This window comes from Triturus cristatus, chromosome 5_2 (assembly GCF_964204655.1).
Source record: "Triturus cristatus chromosome 5_2, aTriCri1.1, whole genome shotgun sequence".
Taxonomy (NCBI): domain Eukaryota; kingdom Metazoa; phylum Chordata; class Amphibia; order Caudata; family Salamandridae; genus Triturus; species Triturus cristatus.
The window spans coordinates 920,280,103-920,305,983 of record NC_140588.1 but is presented as its reverse complement, the minus strand read 5'-3'; the positions used below and the strand labels follow the sequence as shown (position 1 = coordinate 920,305,983).

Below are 25,881 nucleotides of genomic sequence, written 5' to 3'. Positions count from 1 at the left end.
TCTTTATTCCTCCAATAGCCCTCATCGTCCAATGTTCCCTCCTTAGACCATTGCTCAATTTCTTCTGCAGAAGCAGATCTCTGCATATCTAGCACTTCCTGTCTGGTATCATGCCAGCGTTCAGCCTGTGACTTCACTACGTACATAGACGTGGTGCTTCGCTGCATGGCAGTTTCACGGGCTGTTTGGTCTGCAAAAGCATTGCCTTGTCCTATCTTATCAGTTACTTTCTTATGTGCGCTACATTTAACAATTGCTATTCTCTTCGGGTGTGTTAAAGCAGTCAAGAGATTATGTACTAATTCTCCATGCATTATTTGCATCCCGTGGGATGTAAGAAAGCCCCTCTCCTTCCAGAGTAGCCCAAAATCATGAGCCATAGCGGCTATCTGTATAAATGTTCACAGATAAGTCAGTACTAAGTTCACACGCTTGTGTCAAAGCTATTAGCTCAGCTGCCTGAGCTTACTTCTGTGGAATACGAGCTGTCTCAACTACCGTCTGAAGTGTTGTAATTGCATATGCAGCTGACGTTGTACCATCTGGTAACTTCAAACAGGACCCATCAACCCACAGTTCCCCATCAACACTTGAAAGGGGCGTGTCTTGCAAATCGACACAACCCTTTGTCTGTTCCTCAGTAAGGAATATACAATCATGAGACTCCTGTGACTGAGACTGAGTTACCGGGTATGGCAACAAAGTGGCTGGGTTTAGTATCGCACATCTCTTTAGTGCTGTGGTTCCCAAAGTGTGCGCCGCGGCACCCCAGTGCGCTGTGATGAGAGGCCAGGGGTGCCGCGCCGCCGCACAGGATGTGGGTCATGGTAATTGCAGCCGCAGCGCAACACTCGTCTGTCCGTTGTCCGTGAAGGAGAAGGATTCTTTAACCAATGCCATTTGTCCGTAATTGCTTGACTCCGATGCTGTTGAGGTCGGGTGTAACAGACGCCGATTCAGTACCAAAGCTCAGATACTCAGCAGCATTGGAGAGGCACAGCGGGATGGCAACCCTCACACCTTCAGCCCTTGATGAGCTGTCTTTGAAGGTGACTGGGAGGGAGGGGCTGCAGCTTCAAGCGCAGGGGCATCTATTCAGATGCAAACAGCCCTGAATGTGTCATGTGTCATGTGTCATGTCTCTGCAACTTAGAGGGGCCTCACACCTTCCCTTTCTACCCAGGGCCCCAAAAATCGTAGAACCGGCCCTGATTACATCGAGGCAGCACATGGTTCTCTCCACAGAGCTTAATTCCTGTTTCTAAATTGTAAGCAAACCTCGGTTCTTCAAACATGCAGTCTATAATGTAATAAAATAAAGACATGGCACATTCGCACCCACACTGATTAACAAAGTATGGAGGACAATCGGTTAAATCAGTTCTCTTGGGCTATCTCCTTTAAGCATACATGCCAACATTTCAGAAGAGCAAAGTGGGAGATTTAAATTAAAAAAAAAGAAAGATCGGGAGAATGGGGCCTTCAATCGGGTTTCTGTCATGTATGGACTTTGGAAGTGTGCTGCTGCAGGATCGGACATTTAAAAGCAAATTCACGTGTTTTTTTTTATCACCTTTCAGAAGCATGGAGCGCAATGGCAGGCAGAGAAAGAGGGGGATGCAAGAGTCGTGCACTGGCCTGGCAGGTTGCGGTCAGTGCATACACCCCCCTCCCTCCCCCGTCAGCCCTGGCTGAAACAGCTTCCGGGCACACACACAGCCCCCCCCCCCACCAGTACTTCACAGGTGTTTAAAAGACCATTCGGCTGTTAATGGGGCTTTGTTGGTTTTCACCCCTTCTAGAGCCCCTGCGTCGCCATTCTGACTATTGCTGGAAGAATTAGCACGTTACACATTACCAAGCCCTGTCAGCTGAAACCCCGAGGAATCGGGTTTTTGCTTGCAGGAATCGGGAGGCAGGAGACTAGCCTTCAAATCGGTAGTCTCACGCCTGAATCGGGAGTGTTGGCATGTATGCCTTTAAGTACTGTACATCACAGTGGGGGATGGCAAAACTAACATTTTAGAAAGAGAGTCTGTTGTCTCCGTGTCTTGTCCAGGAGGGGGTGAGGAGCCCTACCCCACCCTGGAAGAGACCAAGATGATACTAGAATACTGCATGCCCACCCCTGTGCCCACCCTGGTGAATCCTGTTCCCCCTCTTGTAATGGCTCCTGCCCCCCCACCCCCAGTGGTGGCTCCTGTCCCCCCATCTGCCTGTGATGGCTCCTGCCCCCCCCATGGTCAGGGCCGGACTGGGATCCAAAACCGACCCTGGCAAAGTGCTCGGCTGCCCCCCTTCCCTCACCCCCGCGGGAGGTTGGGAGTGCCGCTGAGCTCTTTGCCAGGGCCGGTTTTCGGCCAATTTTGTTACAAGGCCGATTTTGCAGCTATGCTTCAAAAACGGCCCTGTAACAAAAACAGCCCCCAGGGGCCCAAACTGGCCCTCACCCGTGCGGCGCACCGGGGGATTGCCAGGTGCCCGCTACGGCCAGTCCGGCTCTGCCTGTGGTGATTCCTGTCTCCGCCCTGGGTGGCTTCTGTCCCAGTCCTGGAATGGCTCCTGCAGCGAGGGTGAAGTTCTTGATGGGCCTCTTCTCAAAAAGGCTTAGCTCAAAATTAATATTAATTTTTACACTCACCATCCTGAATTTGCACCAATGCCAGTTGGTCACCCTACGCATCACAGTGAATTTGGCTGAGAGAAAGAGCGGTGCGTCCTGAAGCATTAACTTGGACAGCGAGCGTGCTGGAAATGCAATAAAAGGCTAAAAGTTTGGAGAACAGCTGAATTCACATTACAGCTCAGCACAATTACACTTGGAAGTTATTTTGCCAAATTGTTAGTGAATAATTATTACACCAAGAATTTGAGGGCGAAGAGGGGTGTGTGGGGTGGGAGGAAAAATACAACTTTGAAGCAGATGAGCAAACACTCATGCAGCAAGTATGACGGGAGAAGTACTCCTACATTTATGTAAATGCAGGGCTTTAAGTGGGATGAAAAAACTGGGGGGTCTCAAAGGGGTGTGGCTAATGTAATAAAGGGCGCTGCTTAATCTGTGCTCAGCATAGTGTGCTGCCTGACTTGTAATTTGCTGCTTCTGTCATTGCATCCAGATATATAATACAACATTATACCTACAACAAGCCAGGACTATTGGCTGTGCCAATGATTCTTAGTGGCATAACACAAATAAGCAACAACTATGGCTTTGTTGTATGTAATATTGAAAATGATTCAGTTCTGAAATGATGAGACGGTGAAAGAACTATAACGAGTCTTTTTGAAGTTACCTCAAAGGCAGTGAAGTAACTTCTACCGAGTTAAGATTTTTTTTTCATCCTGAGGGTGAAGGCAAAAATGGAGAGCCCGATAGGGACCCATCTTGACAGCTGCGTTTTAGAACTGCACCTGCAGGACCCAGCCCACTTAAAACACTGGGCAGATGGGATCTGGTGAGCCACCTTGGGTTCATCAGAGCCCACCCCATGTAACGCCACAGAGCTCCTTGAGCCTTTCTCTAGTAATTGATATGTACTTTATAAGATCTGTGTGATTGTAAATAAAGTTTTATGATGGTGATGGCTACTCTCTGAATCCTTCATCACGTCTAGGCTTGATTCTTCATGTAGACCAGTGGTTCCCAAAGTGTGTGCCGAGGCACCCCGGTGCGCCGGTAAAAAAGTGGTGGGGAGCCACGGCCATCTGCCAATTAGGTCAAGGGAGCCATGGGTCAAAAAAGTTTGGGAACCACTGCTTTAGTGTAATGTGAGGGGCCAACAATGTCAATTTGTATCCTGTCAGATGAGCACTAGTTAAATGCTGCGTCTTTGTCTGATTTAAAAGGGCATCAACCGCATGGGGTACTAGCACCAACAACTTATGTGACAAAACTATCCCTTCACTCTGACGTATTGACACAGCTGTTACTGCAACTGAACGGAAGCATCCAGGTAACGCACGAGCAACATGATCAAGTACTGCTGAAAAATATGCACAGGGACGCTGTTTGTCACCGTGTGTCTGCACTAAAACTGACAATGCGCATCCATCTTTCTCATGTACATAGAGTGTAAAAGGCTTCGTATAATCTGGAGTACCTAACACTGGTGCTGAACAAAGAGCTTGTCGTAACTGTCGGAAAGCAGTCTCACATTCATCTGTCCATGGGAGGGGCATTGGAGTATCTTTAGTCAAAAGTGCTAGCAAGGGTTTAACAATGTGTGAAAACCCTAATATCCATTGCCTACAAAAAGAAGTAAGACCAATGAATGCACGGACATCTTTCTGAGTACGGGGTACTGGTGTGTCTAAAATAACTTGAATACGATCTAGTGTGAGTGCACATTACTCCTTAGACAGAAGGTGACCTAAGTAGGTTACCTTCGGTCTACAATATTGCAATTTCTTTTGTGACACTTTGTGATGATGGGAAGCAAGAAAAGAAAGCAAGGACAAAGTACATTTTTCACACTGTTCAGGGGTATCGGCTGCCAACAAGATGTCATCGACATATTGTATGAGAGCCACACCTTCAGGCAAAACAAAAGACTCAAGTTGTCTTTTTAATGCTTGACTGTAAATACTAGGACTCTCAGTATAGCCTTGAGGAACTCTACAAAATCTATACGATCGATTATTCAAAGTGAAACGAACAAATATCGGCTATCAGGATGAATAGGGATCGAAAAGAAAGCATTCTTCAAGTCTATCACAGAGAATGTAGTTGCTGTCGGAGGAACCAAAGTAAGAAGTGTCGTTATGTCAGAAACCACGGGGTACTGTGGTACTATTTATTTATTTTTAAGATTTATAAAGCGCAACGTCTGCCCGTAGGCGTCTTGGCGCTATGACTCAGCTAATGCCTCCTTGAGGACGGAAGCAAATTAAAAAATGAGGTAACAGAGAAACAGCTACTGGTCAAAGAGCCAGGTTTTCAACAATTTCCTGAATTGAAGCAGTGTGGGTGTAGATCTAATCACCAATGGAAGAGTGTTCCAAAGTCTGGCTGCGGTGTTAGTGAAACATCTATCTCCCCAGGTCACAGTCTTGGTCCGTGGCACCACTAGTTGGTGTAGATTTTTGGATCTTAGTTGTCGGGTAGGGCAATAGAGAGTGAGCTTCTGTTTAAGAAACTCCGGCCCTAACTGATGGAGGGCCTTAAGAGTGTGACACAGGGTTTTAAATCTGATCCGGTTTTTGACCGTCAACCAATGATAATTCCTGATTACCTGCGTAATTGGTTTAAATTTGGGGGTCCCTGATGGCAATCTTGCAGCCGCATTCTGGACCAGTTGTAGCTTGGCGACCACCCGACCTTGAGCATTTGCAAATAGACCGTTGCAGTAATCAAGAGATGACAATATCAATGAGCTCACTACCGTTTTCCTAGCACTTTCTGGAAGAAAAGGAATTATTTTTCTTAGAAGTTTAAGTTTGTAAAATGCTGAGGAAGCTGTTTGATTAGCGTGATTAACAAAATGTAATTTCTCATCAAAGATGACACCTAAATTCCTGACCTTCTGAACTGGAGTAGGTATAGCTCAAAGTAATGGGGGCCACCAAATAGATGACCACATAGTTGATAATTTACCGAAAATAATCACCTCAGTCTTCTCGGAGTTCAGCCTTAAGCAGTTACAGGCCATCCACTGCTTGATTGCCAGCATGCCTTCCTGAAACTGGGCCGCTACTCTTTCTCCGTCATTATTGATAGCTAACACCAACTGGGTGTCATCAGCGTATGTTGTAAGGCTCATCCGGTGGGTCTTGATGACCCTAGCTAAGTCCGACACATAGATGTTAAAAAGTGTCGGACTTAGGGATGAGCCTTGAGGAACCCCACAGGGTAGAGCCAAATCTACCGATTTAAATGGCCCCAGTGTTACGGCCTGGGTTCTGCCAGACAGAAAGGAGGCAAGCAAGGCTCCAGCCTTAGAGTGAATGCCCAACTCTCTGACACGGTCAATCAAGAGGGAATGATTGACCATGTTGAAGGCCGCAGACAGATCCAACAGAACCAGTACCGCCGTGCCCCCCTGGTCTCTGATGGTTCTAATGTCATCAGCGGCTTTAATTAGCGCGGTCTCCGTGCTATGCATTTTCCGGAAGCCGAAGTGAGAGTCATCAAGCAGGACATTTTGTTCAATGTATTCTGAGAGTTGATCGTTCATTACTTTCTCGGCCACCTTGGCTAAAAACGGCAGGCTAGCAATGGGCCTGTAGTTTTTCAGCAAATCTTTATCTAAACCGGGCTTCTTAAGAAGTGGTTTTAGTAGCGTGTTTTTTAGCCTGTCCGGGAAAATCCTGGATTTAAACATCGCATTACAAATTTGCATGATAGTTTCGCTGATCAAATCAATTATTGGGGAGAAAAACTTGGGGGGACAGGGGTCAAGGGCAGAGCCTGTTTTGATAAGTTTGATGATGTCAACTATATGATCTTCATTTATCTCTTTAAATTGAGCTAGTGAGCAGTCAAGGTGTTTACTTAGGGGACTAAGAACCAGAGTCATAGGTTTATCAATCACTGAAAACTCAGAGTAAATATCATTTACTTTCGAGAAAAAGAAACTTGCCAAAGCGTCACAATCTTGTTAACTTCTCGCAAATCAATAATGAATCGGTAAATCCTAGTGTCAGTATCTTTTTTCAGAATAGGAAGAATCGGACTGTTACAAACATTGTAAGGAACTTCCTCAACAACCCCCACTTTAATGAGATCATGGACAATACGTATGAGTGCTTCTTCGCCTTCCTGTGAAATTTTGTATTGAGGCAAACGTGGCAGCACAGCGTCCTCCTTGACACTAATATGTACTGGTGGAATAACCATTTGCCCTACATCAGTGTCTGAAGTAGCCCACAAAGTACTAGGGAGTGAAGCTAATGCAATATCCTCTTTAACAAGACAAGCTCTCTCCTTCACAGGATGGTTGTCATTCAAGATAACACGTACACCTTCTGGAGAACATCGTATCGTAGCCCTGAAATATTTGAGCATATCAAGACCCACAATATTACAGGGGAGCCCTTGGAACCAATTGATTAGACAAGGCGCTACGAGTAGCTCCTGTATCAACCAGAAACTGATCAGTAGAACCCAACACATTTGCTGTAACATAGGGGCCCCTCTGATCTACTGGAACTTCAACTGATTCCTTACCCCATCCTAGGCAATCCTATGCATGAGCAGAATCTTGAAAATCAGACGGCACATACTCAGACATTTGATATTGGTTCCTTCTATCATAAGTGTTAAACCCATCCTGCCCACGTATATTAGCATCAAACCTAGCACGATCACCTGTGCTTCCTCTAGGCCCTGAATATCCTGAACGATTTCTCATTTGTCCCCGACCACGTGGACACTGCTGAGCACGCAGTGCTGGACAATCGGAAGCCCAGATGCCCAAATTTCTTACAGTACGTGCACTGGTCAACAGACAAATTCGAACGAGTATAAGAAGGGAAAGACGAACCATACCTCTAAAAGGCGGACCATAAGCCTGAGCCAACATAACCTTCGTTTTTAATTCTTTAGTCTTTTTATCCTCATTACCCTTTGCTTCTAATTCCTGGCGTTCATAATACTGAGCCATAGTCAAGAGAGAAACCGGAGAAGAGGTAGTCCATGAACTCTCACTGGCTTTTAGGCGACTAGCTATTCCTGGCAACAGGTTAGCAACATATTTATCGACAAACAGATGTCTGCCCGTTTCATCTGTCAATGACTGGCCACTAAAATCGTGGAATGCTTCTTCAAAACGTGTAAAGAAATCAGAGACCGATTCATCTGCCTTTTGCTTACAAGACGCTAAAACAGTCCAATCTATCTTTTTAGGGGGAATAATCGTTTTTAACTTAACTAATATAGCTGCGAGAAGATCTAAAATTAACTGACAAGGCTTCTGTGCGGGTTCCCTTTCTACATCCACTTGTTCTAAGTCTTTCCATAATGCCCCAAAAGCTGCACGATCATAAATTTTACGAACAGTTCTCCACATATCAGGTGGTAATATCAATCCGAAAAATAAATCAATATCAGGCAAAGTCATAGTACAAGAGCTAATAGCACCCTCAACTTCCTCATAAAAAGCGGATGGATTTTTCCGCAGATCAGGCAATGCAGTTTTAAGTGCCATGACATCCGTCCTATTCCAAGGAGTGTAAACCCAATTATGAATAAAATAACCCTTTGCATCGAGAGAAGCCTTATCATCACTTGTACCCTGTCCTTTCGGAGGAACATACAAAGGCGCGGCCTCCCGCATAGGTTTCGCATGAACTATCATAGTCTTATCTGTTCCGGAGATAGAAGCTTGTGCCATGCCGGTCTGAGATGTCTGTGCAGCTGCGTCTGCAGCCTTTTTCTCCTCTCACAAACGGACTGCATCAACACGCAGTTTAACCAAACGCCTGATTGTATCAGTCACCTGGGAGAAAACAAAAAGACCATCACGCATTTGCTTACAATTATCTGCTACATCGTCGGGCTCTAACTCCTCAGAATATTTCCTAAACAGCTCAAGGACCTCTGCGGCAAACACCTCAGTAAAATACAGCTGCTCCCTTTCCTGCCACCCTTTCATACTATCTAGAAGTTCAGAGGCGGGGGCAGTGCTACAAACTGCTTTACGAGCAGCAGATCTAAGCTGGGACGCACGCTCAGCGGTCAACATAGAACGAGTTTCTCGTGCCTTGTGTTCCTCCGAACTAGAGTCCTCATCTGACTCATGAGGGGCAGAAGGAACAGTATACTGAGGTGGAGGACGATCTAATAATAAGAAATCATCTTGTGGTTTATTAAGTATAGGATAAAGGGGCCGCCGAACAGCGTATTGGCCAGTTACCTGTAAATTACGCTCCCTATCTTCTCTCTCTTTTAACTCTTTTATTTCTTTGTTTTTCAACTCTAATGCTTTCGCATAAATGTTCTTTCACTGTTCTTTTTCAATCAAGGCTTGCTCACGCTTCATTCGTTCACGCACTTCGTTCTCCCACATTCGTACACAGTCAAACATATATTGCCTAGTCTTTCGCTTAAACATACATTGTTCCACATACTCAATCTTTCGTAAATCAAATGACCCATGCATAGGCCAACGCAACTCAGGATCCTTACGAGTGTATTTATTCCATAATGTGCTGTACATTATAGAAGAAAGACCATACTTAATATACATATCCCTATTAGGCGTCCCCTCCGGGGGGCCGGTTGTGCTTCATCGAGTCTCAAATTGGTATCACTACAAAAGCAACACATCCTACGAAGTGTGCTAAAAACAGGCATGCCAAAAATAGTGCAGAATATGCAGTATTATAATCAAAGTAGCACTTAAGGTACCTTTAGTACGATGTGCCGTTCAAATCAATTCAGATAGAGAAAATTCTCCTCATTACCTGCCTATATAAATTGCAATTTATATATAAGTCACATAGAAATCCAAGTTGGCCAACACAAATTCCAAAATACAAAAGCCGCAGTAAGTGTTACTAAACTACCTTACCAATCCCAGGCATAGAAGCCAATAGCAAGCGCCACAGAATGACACTTATCAATCACTTGGTGTCCAGATTCCAACTGCCAAGTTCTAAAATCGACCAAATGGTCACTGCACGGCGAATCAACAGAAGAGATCTCAGTCGAGGACCGGCACCACCTGGATGGTCAGATCAGAAAGAAAGGAAAAACGCCGTGGTTGCCAAGACTCGGGTCTCATCGGGCAGCGATCGCGTCCAGAGCGAGATTCCAATCCTTCGTCACGACCAATCCTTTGGGCATCCGAGTAGCCGATGAGCCCCACTGGTTGGGCGCCAATTTGTAGAAGTGGCCTCAGCTAGGCCTACCAGTGCAAGGGGTTCGCCCTTCTCTGCACAGAGTCCACAGACCAATAGGAAGAAGTTGGCACAGAAACTGGAATAGAAAATACAAAGTTTAATAAACCTCATGAGGTGGAACTACATTCACACAGCACCCTTCAGTATTGAATGAAGTAGCACACTGAACAGAAGGAGCATGGTCCTTTTATACCCACACAGGGGCTTAAAAGAGGGCGGTACAAGTACAGGAGAAGGTTTTATCTACATATAAGGTCATATAGAAATGCACAGTCGACAAGTAGGAGGAGTTAACAGTTTGCCAATGCTAGTAAACACATCCTGACAGTTACATACTACTAACAGCTGCAAGGACAGCTGAAAACTCACTGGGCATGTGCAAAGGTGGAAGATGCTAAATATAGTTTGTTTCTAGGCAGATTACAAGAGCAGTCAACACTAAGGGAGGACAAAGCACATGGTGAGCACATGGCAGCACATGGCAAACAAAATGGCTGCCAGAAATACAAAATGGACAAGATAGCCTCTAAATACAAGATGGGGTCCGCTAATGCTAATCCAATCGCTGCCAATTTACAACACCAGGACAAGGCTGGCGGAGCAGAGGTTCCGAATCCTCAATCGATATGAATAGTCACTTTCTGCTCCAAATTGCCAACATGTATGGCCAGTCCCTAAATGTTAATGTTTCTATTGTGATCCTTCAAAAACTTTATATTGAGCTAGCTCTTTCCTTCTCTCTGTCGCTTGTATTTCCTCCTTTCTCGCTATTGATCTCTCTCTCTCCAATGCGCACAAACACACACTTGGATACTCTCTCCCACCCTTTAGCAAGCTAACCTCTCCTCTCAAATTATCATTCCCTCTCTCCCTTTTCCCGCTTCAGCTCTCTCACACTCATGCAAATACACGTCTCTCATTCCTTCTATCTGCGTCTCAAACAAACTCCCTTTCTATTCTGTTCTCTCCCAAGCCCTCTTTCTCTCTAACACACACATATCTTGCCATTCTCTCTTGTATATTCTCTTTTTTCAAAATCCTTCCATCCTTCTCTCTGGAACGCGTCTCTCTCTCTCTTTCATACATAGCCACAAGAAAGCATTTCTTACCCCTCTCCTCTTGTGCTATCTTTTCTCTTTCTCTGCTATTTGTTGCCTCTCTTTCTTTCTCTCCTCAGCTCTTTCTCTCTTTCTCGCTCACGCACAAACTCTCTACCCTGTATCTCAAGTCTTCTTCTTCTCTTTGTCACTCACACATGCACTTCTTCTTCTCTGTCTTGTATTCTCTCTCCTGCTCCCTCTCTCTATACTCGCTACCCTCTGTCTCGCCCATCCTCTCCACGAGTCTCTCAGAATTCCCCTTGTCCCACACACACCCTTCTCATTTTTTCTCACCTTTCTCAGTCTCTTCCTCTTATACACCCTCCCATGCATACAAAAGAAACATTCTTCTCTCTGATTTGATTGCTTTTGTCTTTCTTTCTTTTTATGTCTCTCTTTGTTTCTCCACTCTCCGCAACATTCACCCTCCTGAATTATCTTCATCTTTGTGGCCTCTGTCTCTCTTTCTCTACCTCTCATCTGTGTGAAGCACTCGTTCAATTGCACCCATCTCGTTCCTCAGCTCTCTCATTTTCGTCTACTGAATATGCATTTACAAGGTTACCTGAGGATATTACTACGCTACGTCGTATATTGGGCAAGGTACTATGTTACCAAAGGAATTTGATTAAGGGTGGGCGTAGTTCGCGAAGTAGCACTTCGCGAAGCTACGCAAAGTGAAGTTCGCACTACGCGAGCTACGCGTAGCACTTCGCGAACTGCGAAGTAACATGTTCGCACTGTGCAAGATGTTGTTTTCAATGATTGCACAGTGCGGACAAGCAACCGGCACTGTGCAATCATTGAAAATGGCATCTTGCACAGTGCGAGCTGTAGTTTTCTGCTGCTCGAGTAGATTTTTCCTCGAGCTGCAACTTTCTCAACGCGAACTGGTAGTTTCTCATCGCGAGCGGTCGCGAGCATACGCGACCCCTCGCAATGAGAAACCTGACCTTCTCGCGTTGTGAATCTCGCCGGGAGGTTTATTTTCCATGCTCGCGATCGCGAACAAGGAAAAAGTCTCGCCAGGATGTCATTTTGCTTGCTCGCGGTCGCCAACTTGACGTTGAGGACCGCGAGCAAGCAAAAAATGACCGCAGCACTACGCAACACTACGCTACGCGTGTTCGCACTGTGCTACGTGCAGTTCGCGTAGTGCGAAGTAGCGCGAACTTCGCAAACTACGCGAGCGTAGCGTAGTGCTTCGCCCAGGCCTAAATTTGATAGAAAACTGTATTCACTTTTGCAAAATTACAGTTTTAACCCACGAAGAACAAGTATGTTCGCTACACTGTTGTCTAACTAGTAATCCATTTGAAAATCGTCCTAAAATGTATTCCAGGACACATTAGGCTTTGGTGTTGCTGTCGCCAGTCAATGACCCAGAAAACTGAAGTGCCCTACCTCATTTCCTGTTCATCTGTTGCTCCTTTCAAAAGAGGAAATCGGCAGGAACAGAACAAAGGTCAAGGGTACTTTCTATAAAACAACAACTTTAACAACGAAATCCGCTTGCAGATGAAAGAGCCCTTTGCTGAGCACCCGAGCTGCGCAGCTTTGATTTATGGAAAACCTGCAATTAATCTAATGGGAGCAGGAATGTCACTGATGTTCATTTTGTGCATCATGAAGATTTGTCAGACTTAATTGATCATAAAAGGATGCAGCACTGGTGCTCATGAACTCAAATGGGCTAATCAATGGCTTCTTCCTGAAACAGACTTACCCAACCAAACATGAAGGATGAGTTCTGCATCCTTCCTTTTTTTTGACCCCTGCTCGTCGTCTATTATAGAGTGAATTTGTATGTCTTGCCTGTTCTCTTACTCACATCACTGGCAGTGTCTACACTGAACAAGTTGAATTTGCATTAATTAACAAATGTCACTAATTAGCTATGTGGTAACTGAAACAAAGCAGTTTCAATGTCTCGTGAGTCTGTACTAATAAGCAAGTTCCTCTGCTTTTCATACTTGTGCAGAGGACCATGACTGAACTCATGGCATTTGTTCTCCCTCCCTTAGACTGGGCTAGATTCTTGGTCTGCAAGAAGCCTGGAAACAAACGTGCAAGGCTGGCCTGTGGAACCAACTGTAGCCCTGGCAAAAATGCTCAAACCTGCCCTTTTCATTTCTTCTGTTCCGCTATCTCTTTCTTTTGATTCACTCTTTCCTTTTCTTCTTTCTCTTCTCCCCTCTCCGGTCGCTTTTCTTCTACCTTGCTCCTCCCCCTTTCCTCAATTTCGACTCTTGAAGCCTCTCTGTGCTTTCTACAACTAAACTCGGAGAGCTGGGGAAGAAGGCAGAGGCACCAAGAAGGCCCTGGGCTTTCAAAACCGGCCTCAAAGGGCCCTATCTCAGAAGGAAATGCCCGGTGGAATAGAAACGCCTAGCTGGAGGGGCGTGGCTAAACCGCGAAGCACGATGGCCACGGCTTAGCAGAGCTCTGCTAATCCCTCACCTTATCCATTTATCCGACGCACATATTCGCACCTCAATCTTGCGGCTTTTGAAGGAGAGACTATCCGGTGCCAGTCTGTGGTGATACGAACTTTGGAGGGAGTCCTGCAGCGGAGATCCGGCTGTAGTTGCTGTGCGGCCTTGTCGTGGAGGAGTGACCGGGGCCTTGAGAGATGGCTGGCGCTGGGAGAGAAGTGTGGCCCGAGCTGTCCCCGGCCGTGGATCATGCACCGGAATACATCGGCGGTGCATTCCCTACTGTGACCAGAGCAGGGTTCTTCCGGGAATCTCGAAACAGATTGAGAAGTGCCCGCAGCCTCGCGGAAGAGTTGGAGCCGGGGCCTCGAGTGCGGAGGTAAGCAGTGAGGCGTCCCGGGCGCTCCTTCGGTTAGACTGGAAGGCACGGCTGAAATAAGTGAGCCGCATACTGGAACGATCGGGGATTCCCCCTCCCTCCTCTCACCGGCATTGATGTGGTAGATGCAGAGGAATGTCACGGGAGCGGGAGAGAGCAAGCGGCGCATCGAGTGGACTGAGACAAAGGAGGCCCGGTAATTAGAGTGGCGCACACTGGGTACATTGTCATTTGGTAACTGCAATGGCAGGGTCTTTGAGGCGGGCCCCCGCCGAGAGAATAATCAGCGCTCCCATAAGGCCTTTGCCGAAACAGCTGCTGCTCTAACAGACAACACTCGCGATTGGAGCATTTTTGGCCCTCTCATTGTGACACCTTCTGCTCCTTGGACTGCGCCGTCGCCACGGTGAGTCACATCATTGACGGCTTTGGTGTTTGCCCTAGTGCAGTTTGCCCCATGCGCATAACAGCTAGGGCTGTGTGTGACCAGTGCCCACTATCTGGCCCGACTGGGATCTCGCTGACTCGAGGGCCCTTCCGGGACAGTAACTCATTGTCGCACTGGTGTGTCTGGCCGCCCCACCCCCCGCACTGCAGCGGTGACGCACTCAGTTAGTCATCAGCAAAACACACAAGATGATGGATGGAATGTTGCACATTGGCAAAACATTCATCCCCAGTCCCAGATCTGGGTTTAATCCATCGTTATTTTGGTCACCGCGCCACCCCAGTTCAGACATGGCCATATGCAAATCAGTCTGAAGAGGGGTGAAACCCCGAAACCGGTCCTAGGATGCTTGGTTCCAGTCCAGGGAGGACCTGGCTTGGCAGTTCGGGCTGGACTGTTCCCATGAGGCACAGGGTCAAGACTGATTTGCATATGGCTGGGTTTAAACTGGAACGGCATGGTGAGCAAAAAAACTATGGATTTAGGCCCAGATCTCTGTACTGAGGTGAATGTATGACATTGTTCTGCATTCTGTCCATCAACTGTTGTCTTTGCATTTGTCACCCCGAGTGGGAAGGGTATGCCCAGACGTGGGTCCGTGCTCTCCATGCCACTGGAATCAAGCTAGCCTGGCTGAAGAGGGGTGAAACCCCGAAACCGGTCCTAGGATGCTTGTTTCCAGTCCAGGGAGGACCTGGCTTGGCAGTTCGGGCTGGACTCTTCCCATGAGGCAAAGGGTCAAGACTGATTTGCATATGGCTGGGTTCAAACTGAAACGGCATGGTGAGTGTAGGAGAGTAGGATCTGCACTTATGTTGCCCCCACTTTTTTTCTGATGTTTACACTGATTTCTGGCTATAGTCTGGCTGGGTCCCTGCTAATCAGGGCCCCAGCCTCTCTGTTCTCTCTAAACAACTTGGAGTGCATATTAGATGCACTAGTGATTGGATACTGTGGTACCTTATGAGCCCCTAGTATATGGTACGTTAGGTACCAAGGGCATAGGTACTTCACAGGCCTACCAGGGGCTGAAGCATGTATTATTCCACCCCTGGGAAGCAGACTCAATCTGACACCACAGGCCTGCTACTGCACTCCTCACTGAGGTATAGGTTCCTTATATCTCACCTTACACACACACATATAAACCTATCAGTCACCCCTAAGGCAGGCCCTAACAATCCTGACGGCAGGGTGCTTGGTTTACATGTGAGGGGGTGCCTCTGTCTGAGCAGGGACGCTTTGCAGCTCTCAGAGTCTATTCTCTGTAGCTGTTTGTGGATGCGGTTAAACCATATACTCTTAAGTGCATTATAACCTAGCGGTAAATGCTAACTTTGGGATGGCTGCATCAAAACATGTTGTGTTTGGTGTCAAACGCTTTGGAATCATACCCCCACACCAGTAACTGGTGTGGGAGTATGATCCCACCCTTCTAGAGGGATAAACATGTACCCACTGTGGAAACACGGTAGAATCCTGAAGAGCCATGCCATCACAAAATGGATGCCACCAGCACAGACACTGGGCTGTCCTCCTGCTGCTGACCGAAACTCGCAGTGGAGGCCCAACAATAGGCATCCTGTCACAGGGAGGTGTAACCACCTTCCAGACAGGATTTAGTGTATTGGGGCTGGGTGGGTGCACTCCTAGAGTGCGTTGAAGTCCTACACTGGGGGAGCAGTAGGCTCCTCTGTGCATATGCCAGCTCAAACCGGTTCAGGGGCTACCAGTCCCTGCTCTGGTGCAAAACTGGACAAAGGGTAGTGGGTGTAGCCACCCACTCCCCTGACCCTCCCATATGAGTGGTCATAGAGCTAGTCCCTCCCTTTCTTTTAGTATAAGTTAGGGAACCCTTGCCATTGCAAACTAGATATCCCTGGACGATGCTCTGAAGAAGAATCCTGGAACTTCGACGTTCAACTACCTCTGGAAGACTGAAGAATCTCACTTGGAGTCAAGGAGTGACTCCCCTGCTTGGCAGGCACCAAAACCTTGCATCAACGGCCGCAAACGTTCCCACTCCCGCCAGAGTCCAAAGTCCCTGCAGCCCCAGAAGTAGATTTCTTGACTTCTCAGTGGCCATCGTGAGTCCCCAGTGAAGCTGAGGTGAGTGGACTCCACGAGTGACGAGGAACAGCAATGCCCGGGTACCATGCACTATTGTCGAGTGCAACCCATTCACGACATTCTATGAACTTGTGCTTTGGACCACGTTTGGTCCAAGCCTCCAGCGAGGATGTCCTTCAAAGATCAGAGGCCTACCTCGTCTCGAGTGACCGTGGGCTCCTGGTGAGTGAATCCTCCCAAGGCGTCTTCGCAATCCCTTGCCGGTTGGCTTGTGGGTCCACAGAAGACTTTTCTACAGCACCAAAGGGCTCCTCTGGTTGCTCCAGGCCTGCCCTAACTTACGCTTGATGGGTGAGTCCCTCAGACCTTGCTGGTCTGCACCGCTGACTTTCTTCACTTTCCACAAGACTTTCTGTTGCCAAGGGTTGTTGGCTCCAATCCAGTTGCCGACACGTAAGTAAGCTGCAGACTTTGTGGGACACTCCGAATCCAGCTCCTGGTTGTGGTCAATGCCTCCTGGACCTCGTGGCTGAAGAGTCAAGACCTCTGTGATCACCTGAAATCACCCGACTACTGTGGGCATCCAGCGTCCTGGCCCCGGGTCACTGGCAAGTGACTTTGAACACTGTCTCCTCTGCTTTCAGGTCTTCTTTCTTCTGAATCCAGCCTTGGATTCCACCGGACACTTCTCCTGTCTCCAAAAGCAGCAAGTCTTCTTTGGCTCCCATTGAAAACGGAGCCGCGACCCGACACCAAAAGACACCTATGCACCCGGCTTCCCTGGGTGAGGTAACTCCAGCACTACGGTGCTCCTGTGGGTGTTGGCTCTAGAACTACTTACCCTGTAAGTGACTTGCTTGTAGACTCTCCCGAAGTATCCTAAAACTTTAGAATTCCAACCGCGACTTGCTCCATTGAAGTCTATTGGGATCCGCGGCTGTGTTCTCACACTGCATGCGTCTTACTTAGCTGCCTTGGGTGGATTAGTGAGGTCCCAGCGCTTCTGCAGGCCCTAGGCCTTGTCTCTTTGCAAGTCGATATTCTTATACCTTCTTTTTAGTATATTGTCTGGTACGCCCCTAGGGCCCCAGCCATATAAGTGCTTAATTTGTTGTGAAATGTTGATTTGTGCATATGTTCCTGACTTTTAATCTCATAAAGAGATTAGTAGAGTGTGTTAGAAATAAATACATATATATTTTATATATATATATCTGTGTGGTGTCCTTTCATTTAGTGATTCAAGAGATTATAAGGTAAAACAAGCTGCTTTACATTCCTCTGAGACTTAGCCTGAAGGCTGCTCTCCGCAGCCACCACTAGGATAGCTTTCTTTAAAAGGTTGTCTTAAACCTATCTACCATAAGAGTCGAATTGTACTGGTGCAAGGTGGCCACTTTAACTAGTGACCAGCATATACCAGGCCAACTTCTCACATTGGTGGGCAGCGTGTGGGATTACAGCTTGCCATTGTTTTACCAGAAAATCTCTATTTGAATTACTAACTGAAAACCAATAAAGGTGCACAAGGTACATATAAAGTCAAGCTTAGTATCAACAAGTTCTACTGAACTTAGAGCTGTGTGTGAAGGGATAGCACACCCTTGCTACAGCTCAAGCTAGGATCAGTAGGCCACAAACTAGTGTAGGTGGTACAACAGTTCACAACACTAGAATGTCCTTAAGGGTTAGAACCAGTGGGTCCACCCAGCCTCAGTAAAAGGACATGACTTTCTTTGACTTGAACGCCATGTCTGCTGCAAGGCACCTGAGGATAGGACAGAGTCCCTCCACACTTCACCTGATAGATCTGCTGACAGCAGATGATCTTAGATTAGCTCTAGGAGCTAAGGGGTCTGAATCAGGGAGTTGGTCTGCTATAGTCTCTGGGTCAGATGATGAAAATCAAGATGACCTGGACTCTGTGGTTGAAGGGCCAGATCCACAGGGATCTGAAAAGGACTGAGGAATTATCCCTAATAGAGGTGACAGAGTGGAAGAGAGGCCTAGGTCCCCTTCAAGGGAATCTGATCACTCCTATCACTCTGGTAGAGAATCTGTCCAGCAGAGGAACTCATACTTTAATAGAAGAGAGACCTCCTGTGAAAGAATGTACAAACTGCTGCAGTATGAGGAAGCAAGAGTTGCCCTCAAGGCCAAGCAGTTGGCATTAGACAAATAAGCCTTTGAGCTCCAGAGAGCTTCTAAAAGAGAGGGGTTAGAACCCCCTGGTGGCAGCAACAGTGTCCCTAGAGTCAGAGATTACATTCCAGACCATAGGAACCTGTCCAAGGTTGTTCCTCCCTACCAGAGTGGGGATGATATCCACAAATGTATAACTGCTATGGAGAGGGCCTGTAGAGTACAACAGGTCCCCCAGAAACAGTGGGTAGCAATCTTGTGGCTCTCCTTTTCAGACAAAGGCAAAGACAAGCTCCTCACTGTTAGAGAAGAGGATGCTGATGATTATGAAGTCCTGAAGAGTGCATTAATAGATGGGTTTGGCTTAACCACTGAACAGTACAGGTTGACGTTCAGAGACACCCAGAAAGCACAGACTCAGGACTGAACTGACTTTGTAGATTGTGCAACCAAGGCTCTGGAGGGTTGGCTGGTTGGTAGTAGAGTTACTGATTTTAAGGGATTGTATAATCTTATGATGAGAGAATAGGTCCTTAATAATTGCCAAAACCAGTTGTTGCCTCAGTACCTGGTGGACTCTGATCTGACCTCTCCCCAAGAATTGGCAAAGAAGGCAGACAAATGGGTCAGAACCAGGGTGAGGCAGAAAATCTAAAACCAAGGGGGTGACACTAAGAAGCAGGATCCTAAAGGCTCTGAGAAAGGTGGGGATAAGTCAAAAGTCCAGAAGTCTTCACAAGGGCCCCTAAAAATCTGCATCTGGTGGGGGGGATTCACACTCTAACAAAGGGAAAGGCCAAAAGAAGCCCTGGTGTAAATTCTGTAAACAGAAAGGGCACTGGACTTCTGACTGTAACAAGTCCAAAGACCAAACCACCACCACTCCTGCCCCTAAGGCAACTGGTCCCCCTACTACAGCTACTCGTGGAGGTGGTAATCAGAATAAGGGTGTAGTAGGGTTGGCCCTGGGTTCTGAAGTGGACTCTGGCCTAGTCAGAGTACCCACTCAGGCATTGCTGATTTGTGATTGAGACATTGAGATGTCCTTCCTAGTGAGCCCCAGTAATCTAGGCAAATACAAACAGCAGCCTGTAATAAATGGCAAACAGGCTTTGGCATTCAGGGACACAGGTGCTAGTGCCACCATGGTAGCAGAGGATCTTGTGGACCCTGGGCAGATCATCCTGGGTGAAATGTACCAGGTTACCAATGCAAGCAATGTCAGGACCGACCATAATCTGACAGTTGTGAATTTCTCCTGGTGAGGGGTAACTGGCCTTAAGAAGGTTGTAGTCAGTGGAGACCTCCCTCTTGAATGTCTATTGGGCAATGATCTAGAGGCTTCAGCCTGGTCTGATGTAGAGTTATGGACTCATGCAGAGATGTTGGGCATACCTGCAGAGGTATTTGCTGTGACCAGGTCACAGGCCAAAATGCATCAAACTGAGTCAGCTCTGGATCCTGAAAGTATGGACCAGGTGCTACCCAAGAGGAGGAGCAGTAGGGTTAAGGCAGTGCCTTCCCCTCTGTCTCAGATCTCAGATTCCCCTCCTGAGGGAGGAGAAGCAGATCCTGAAGAAGGAACTGCCCCAGAGGGACTTGAGCCTGAACAGGTTGAGGCTGCCTACCTGCCTAGTCGAGGGAACGCGAATCCTCCCTGCCGCCGCCGCAACAGCTGACTCCACGAACGGCCGCAGAGTGCAGAGGGGAGGGGAGGAAACAACTACATTCCCCAGGCTCCTTCGCGGCGGAAGCCCGCCAACACCATCAACGCCAGCGCCTGGAGGCGCATATATTCTCGGCCACCCCGGCAGAGCGGGTGTCCGTCCAAAGTGTAAAAGTACTTCAGGCTGCCTACCTGCCTAGTCGAGGGAACGCGAATCCTCCCTGCCGCCGCCGCAACAGCTGACTCCACGAACGGCCGCAGAGTGCAGAGGGGAGGGGAGGAAACAACTACATTCCCCAGGCTCCTTCGCGGCGGAAGCCCGCCAACACCATCAACGCCAGCGCCTGGAGGCGCATATATTCTCGGACCACCCCCGCGACGCGGGACGCGCGCGGGCGCAGCCGGGCTAAGCCCGGGCAAAGGGCGGGCCCTCTTAGGCCCTCAGAGGCCTGAGGAGACTGGACTGGGCCAGGGACGCTGGTCGTGTTGCTGTGCATGCATCGGACATCGTAAGCACACTATTGTTATTAGTTACTATTATTTGGACAGTTATTCAATAGTGTTATATGTAGATGTGGGCAAATTTGACATATACAACAGACATTGGTGTCCCCCATCCATCGATTTAAAAGGAATTCTATTGCTTAACCATTATTATTGTTATGGTAATTAGTTAAACAAGCACAAAATTTCGTTATTATCCATTCGTGTTTAGTTACCCAGATCATACTGATATGATGTCACGCGAAACTAGAAGTAGTAAAGCTGTGTCAGGTAGTTCTAAACTAACTGGAACCTTAGATGATTTTATAGTTCGTACAAATACATTAATAGACCAGGGTATTGTCCTTATGGAGAGGAGGGTCTCCCAAGATCTTGCCCTAGCCAAAAGGTCTTCTATGGGCCACATTGCTACAGCTCGCACCCCAATACGAACCCCAGAGAATATCCCAATCAATTCTAACACACTACATATTAATGCAGAGGTTCATGGTACCACCATGGCACTCTCTGATACTCAAGATTGTAGTATTCCTGATTCACGGGATTTGGCAATTATAGAAAGCACCTCGCTAGCCCCTCAGTTAGAAAGCCAGATAGCTAACAATAATATCTCAAGAAAAGGGATAAGGGAGGGAGCAATCCCCAAAAAAAGCACAGGTAGGCGATTTAATAAAAAACATCCCGCTACCAAAATTACAAAGGTTGCAAAGACAGGAAAGTGCAAAGAAAATAATACATCTAATGTAAGAGCGACAAGGGAAAGCCAGGGCCAAGAACCTGGGAAAGGAGGGGTTGTCCCTAAGACATTACCTTTGAACATTGTAGATGACAGTTTTTTAGACAACTCCCTAGCTGACATTCTTTCTGTTAATCTATCAGCTGACAGTATAGGTACAAATATAGGGAAGGAAAATCTCCTTATACCGACCTTGTCAAAATTACTTAAAACTTTGCTCATTCCTATAGAAGAAAGATTAGTTGGGATATAAAAACAACTTATAGAACTGAGGAAAGAGAAAAAAGATGAATACACTAGCAAGCAAAAAAAGGTAACTCAAGCACCAGCCCCTATTAGCAATGTACAGGTATTAAAAAAACTTGACAATGACATAGAAAAGGAAAGGAATTCAGCCCTTAAGGTCCCTAACACCAATCCTATCATCATTGATGTAGGTGATAATAGTGCAAAGTCCATTATGACACGTGGAACAACAGTTAAAAAATCGGCTCCTTGTAGCACACCTACACACAATGACGACAACACGTATACAGAAAAGCGCAGGAATATTAATTTACCTCCTGAAGCGTGTGATTATGTAGTCATTTTAACTGGGGTTCCGGAATTAGGCCCATCAGTCCTAGAACCGTATGAGGCGCTCAAAAACAAAGTGTCACATTGGCTGAATAATAATCATCCATTACCACCAACAATAAGAAGCAATATCTTAATGGTAGAGAGGGTCCCCTGGGTAGGTTATAATAGGAAAAAAATACAAGGGGACTGTGTGATTGTATCATTCGAAGACCCTCGGTCAGTAGGACATATCTGTTTGGGAGTTCCAAGGTATAACCGTTCATTGATTGTAGCAAGACCCCTGGCCTATTTTTATCCACCAACGGAACACCAAGATAATGCATGGAGCTGGTTAAGGGACACAAATCAAGATAGGGGTGGAATTGGGTGCGAATTATTTAGGAATTCAAATCCTAAAAGATGGGAAAGGGAGAGGGACGATGGTTGGACCATAATACAACGTAGGGCCAGGAGGCCCCAACATGCCAATTCTCAGTATCACAGAGAATGGATGGGCCCACAGTACGCTCAACCCTTAATCTCTTGCTACAATAGGTTCAGCGGACTGGAGGCCATTGATTGACTCCCAGTATACGGGGAAGGACATAAATCTATACCCTGTCCATTCGCCCCACCCGTTATTTTACCCGTGTCTCCAACAAGTCCTCTTAGGACACCTGATTACCCAAATGGTTCATCTCAATTACCATCAACTGGTACACAGGGGGAATATACCATACCCAAAAAAAAACCCATGGAAGCTCTAGAACCAACACCCAAAGTGGAACAAACAAAGCACCAAGAGGCAAATGATTATAATAGTAATGGGTTAGGAATACCGATGAGATTAAGTAAATCCTCATCGGCTATTAGTTGCAGCCCAAACCAAGGCCTTTCTATGGCCAAGATTATTTCATGGAACGTTGCAGGAGTGGGTTCAAAAATTAGTGACCCCGAATGGAACCTTTATATAAACTCCTTTGAAATATGTGTTCTACAAGAAACATGGGCTACGACACCTATGCATAGGGTTGGATATAGAACTTATCAGTTGGAAGCAGTTCCATCAGTAAGAGGCCGTGCATCAGGAAGGCTAATAATATGGGTTAGTGTGTCCATTAACATAGCCATACAGCAATTAAGAATTGATTCTCTAGATATACTTGGTTTGAAAATGGTTACCATCGATAATCGGATGATCCATCTCCTCAACGTATATAATCGACCATGCCCATCATACAAGGAGTCACCATGTATTGACAAATTAGAATCAATACTGGATACTCTGGACCCGGAAGCAAGCACGATTATATGTGGGGACATGAACTGCAACTTTGAACCCATTGTTGGAATGAATAATTTGTATGAGGATGAAGATAATGCCAATGGCATACCATCCTTATCTAGTAATGGGACAGTCGTAGGTACTACCCTAGCTTTCCAAATCACAAGGGTACTGGTAAGCCATGGACTGAGGGCATGCAATGGGCGTTTTCCCTCTGATAGTCCCAAGACACCTACTTTCACGAGACGCCATTGCCAAAGTATAATTGATTATGTTATTATTTCCATGGACTTATGGCCATATACAAAAGACTTGATGGTCAAAAAAGATTTGATAGTGATCACCATTCCCTGGAAGTTAGTCTTGTAAAGAGCTTAATAATGGGACCGGAAGTTGAAGAGGGAGGACATCAACCAGTCCCAGATAATGTTATTTTAAGCAATAATTGTCGGTCCGTTAAATGGGCATACATCCTGGGACATGAAGATTTAGTGGCAAATATTTACAATTGCCTTACTAATGTATTTGACACCTATAATCACTCCGAAAGCGAACCCGGTCAATTTCTTAAATTACACAAAGAGTTCTTTAAAGAATTATTAGAACTTATGACTAGAAGACCAAAAAAAGGAACAGGTGCTGTGAAGCTGCAGCCTATAGGTAAACCATGGTTTAATAAAGAATGCCGAACAGCAAAATCAGCTTTGATAGATTCGGTCAAAACTAAAAATTCTATGGCAATTAAAGAAAGTAGAAAATGATATAACAAGGTGCTGGCCAATGCAAAGTGTTCATGGGACGAGGAATTGTGGTCCTGTATGCTGATGGCAGCTAAAATGAAGGACCAAAAGTTATTTTGGGAAACAGTGGCTAAGGGTAACCAAAGGGAGAAAGGCTCAAGAGAGGTTTTTCTTGATGAAGCAACCTGGATAGACCATTTTACGAACCTGTATGCCGCCTAAGGGACTGATAATGCAGTGCAGGAAGATCATGCCCTGTTGTTCGCAGAGGCTGAATCTACACATATAGTTTTTGATCTAGAGGAAACAGAATTAGCTATTAATTCTGTCAAATATGGGAAAGCTCCTGGGCTGGACAAAGTACCAGGTGACCTGTTCAAGCATGAACTAGATGTCTGGGTTCCTTACCTCAATCGTTTGTGCAACATTGTTGCGGCTGGGGAGACAATTCCGGACACATGGAACGGGGTGGAAATTATTACTATTTTTAAAAAGGGCGATAGAAGCAATCCTGCTAACTATCGTCCCATAAGTCTTTTAGATATTTCCCAAAAAATTTATGCTAGGCATATATTAAACCGTATAAATACCTGGTTGGAAGAAGAACAAATTTTAACGAAATATCAAGCAGGTTTCAGAGTAAAAACAGGAACCACTGACCAAGTCCTAAGGCTCTGTTGTTTGTATTGGAAATATGTCGTTCTTCGCAAAGGTCACTTATATGTGGCATTCGTAGATCTACGGGCCGCATTTGACCTTATACCGCGAGAACTTTTGTGGGAATCATTGAAATCCCAGGGGATCCCGCTAGGCCTACTAAAATTGGTTATTGGATTACATATGGACAATTATGCTAAGGTGAGGTGGGGTCCTACTGGGGAACTTACAAAAGCTATCCCTATAAAAAGAGGAGTACGCCAGGGGTGTGTACTGGCGTCAACCCTATTCTCCCTGTTTGTTAACGATATACCATCTTACATGGAGTGTAGTGACAACGACGCACCAAGATTAGGGGGCGAACGGGTTTCTTCCCTTTTGTTCGCAGACGACACCATTCTCATTTCCCAAACACCACGGGGCCATCAAAATTTATTAAATAGATTCCAGTCGTATTGTTCCTTGAAGGGCCTAGAAATCAATACTAAAAAAACGAAATACATGGCACTGAGCCCACACAGGAATTTTAAGAAAAATTTAATGTTAAATGGACAGAAGCTTGAGTATGTGCAGAATTTTATATATTTAGGTGTCTCTATAGACTCTTCGTTAGCATGGAGACCGCAGCTAGAAAAGAATAAGATTATCTTTAAACAAAACTGTCTACCAATTCTTAAGAGACACAAAGAATGCTTGAATAAGGCTGTGACCCCTGCCTTAGAGATCTTTAAGTACAAAGTCCAACTAGCGGTATTATATGGGGCGGAATTATGGGGTCCTGCATGCAGAAATACATTTGAAAGCCTTGAGAACAAGTTTCTTAGGGGCTTGATAAAAATATCTACAAATACCCCATTAACACCACTTTTTTTGGATCTAAACCTGAAACGAACAGATCAACATGCAATATTAAGACCATTATTGCTGTGGGTTAGATTGTGGACGACTCCAGAATTACTTAATTACAAGAAAGGCCTGAAAGAAGTCATGGATCTCGATAGCTGTAACAAAGTCTATTGGTTCAAGCATGTAAGAAATTGGTTAGGCATGATCGGATTAGCCCATTTTTGGAATAATCCTGAGGCAATGAATCTGTGCTCCAAGAAAATTGTTAAACTATCCTTCTGGTCATATGTGAGCCATGAGTCAGTATACACAAGAATTCATGGACCACTAACTGAAAACTTTTTATTGTTGAAGGATGTAGCATCCTTTGAACCATTTCTAGACGAGATCCACCCGCCTTTATCAAAAACCTTGTACCTAAAATTTAGATATGGTACTCTTAGAACGAAGGCCTTTGAAAAAAGCTGGGCGA

The 25,881-nt window shown here is 46.1% G+C and overlaps 1 long non-coding RNA gene across 1 annotated transcript in view; it reads right to left on the bottom strand.

Moving 5' to 3' along the window:
* Positions 1–25,881, bottom strand: part of LOC146829434 (uncharacterized) — a 167,755-nt gene that overhangs the window by 3,644 nt on the left and 138,230 nt on the right. The window lies entirely within an intron of this gene.